Source organism: Apteryx rowi, unplaced genomic scaffold (genome assembly GCF_003343035.1).
Source record: "Apteryx rowi isolate R43461 unplaced genomic scaffold, aptRow1 scaffold_26, whole genome shotgun sequence".
Lineage (NCBI taxonomy): Eukaryota > Metazoa > Chordata > Aves > Apterygiformes > Apterygidae > Apteryx > Apteryx rowi.
Genome location: NW_020448974.1, coordinates 3,971,435 through 3,973,519, shown reverse-complemented (window position 1 = coordinate 3,973,519; position 2,085 = coordinate 3,971,435).

The following is a 2,085-nucleotide window of genomic DNA, read 5'->3' as shown; positions in this document are numbered from 1 at the left end:
CCGCGCAGCGCTCCGCCGCCGCCGCGCGGCCCCGGGCGGCCCCGTCCCGATTCGCCGAGCGCTTGGCTTTTACGCGCTGGGTGTCTCGGAGATCGCGACTGCAGAAGCAGCCGCTGCACGTGCTCTGCCGAGGCTCCCTGACAGCGCAGGCGGCCTTTCCCGTATTTACCTTGGAACCGAAAAGCTTTTTTTTTGCAGCTCGCGGGGAATCTATGCTAATCATTTCAAACCCGCGGGTCTCCCACTGACCCGGCCCGGCCCTGCGCTCTGCGACGCTTAGTTCGCGTATCTCCGGACGCATATTCATTCCCTCGCTCGCTCTTTCGGTGCGTTTTACCACCCGTCTCCTTGCTTCTAATTTCAATAGTTTGGGGAAAAAAAAAAATCAGATCTTGGGACATTTAGGGTATTCATTAACCTAGTGAAGAGGAACAGAGGCATTATTACTCACATAGAAAGCACCCTGCCCCCATGTCTATCTAAGGGTTCATTGTAAAAGGATTAAAAGTTAAAGACCTTCATCTTATGATTCTTTCATTTAATCTTCGTGGCGCCTGAAAGACATGCTGGATGGATGATCACATTTAAAATATTCCTAATGTCGGCTACCTTAGGACTCCAGGCAGGGCAAACAAACGTAATTTATTTCTAGAAGAAAGGGGATATTGAGATGTTTAAGTTTATGAACCACCATTACCATGTATATTTGTTAGGTTCTGACAAATACCCAAATAACATTAAAATCAGCCATTCATCACATATGAATTTATGCAAAACCTTCTATGCCTGGGGCCAATATTTTTTTAGACAGAGTTTCACTTGCAAAAAAAAAAAAAAGTTTATTTAAAAAAAAAGCCAAAAGCAAGAGTTTTTCATGACTGGTAAACACGAGAATTATGTGAACAGAAACTATTTCATGCTGGGATGGCAGCCAGCGACTCGGGAATGTCAACAAAAGTTCTCCGAAGGTTGAAAATGTCACTGGATTACAATACAAGGTCCTTTGCCCCATTAGCAAACTTTACTAAAGTAATATTCTCACTACTTAGCTAGAGGACTCACCCAGTGATTTATCTGTCTGTGATCAGAGCAATGGGGCAAACAGAGACTTCATCTGGAAACTACCTTTGACTGCTTGGTTAAAGATTTTTAAATGTTATGCATGCAGGGATGCATGTGTTTGTGGGTGTTATGTGAGTGTAAAGTAAATGTGTTATTAATATATACTCTAAATATCTACCTCCATATCTGTCTTATCTTTTAATCTGATAGTGATTGTAATCAATAAGATTACATACATGCTTTCTCTACTAATAACACCCGGTTCCTAATAAATTTCCAAGAATATTTCAGGTTAAAAAAATCAGGTTTCACTATCCACAAGGCTTTTTTAAAAATAAATAACTAAATTTTGTCAGCTGTTAGAGCAAAAATAAACTAATAGTTTTCACTGTTGTTTCTGGTCAGGTTCACTTTCTGGTCCTCCTGCTCTAGTGTTGAAATATTTGGCTTGTAGTGGAAGTGTTTCAAGCCAAACAAATAAAATATCCTTCTGATGAATGTTTCTATGCAAATCTTTTTAATATTAGATTTTGTAATATGTTTTTAAAACAAAATTGAATTATGACTCTTTTAAATTGAAATCAATTCATAACACAGCCAAGTTTTGTTTGCTGATCTTTGTAGTGGTATTGTAAGACCTCACAGAGGCCACTGTGGGGAAGAAATAAGAAGGGAAGGGTTGAAAGTGAGCTCGTAGTTGCTGTTCAGTTTCTTTCTTTGCAATTTTAGTGCCTTGAAGTGTAATATTGGAAATATAAATCCATTTCCACCTCCGCCACAAACTCCCTAACCTTGGGTGAGTCCTTTAACTTGTGTGCTGCGGCTCCCTGTCAGCCGTACAGGACCTCGTCTTCTTTATCTGTGTAGTTTGTCTCTGTCCAGAGTAACTTGTTTTCTCACATCATGTGATTATACAAAATCTAGCAAAGTAAGGCCCAGTGTTTAAGGGGATTCTTCGATGGCATTGGATTTAGCATCCAGGCATGTTTTTGCCAGTGCAGAACAGTATCTTATGTAGCATTC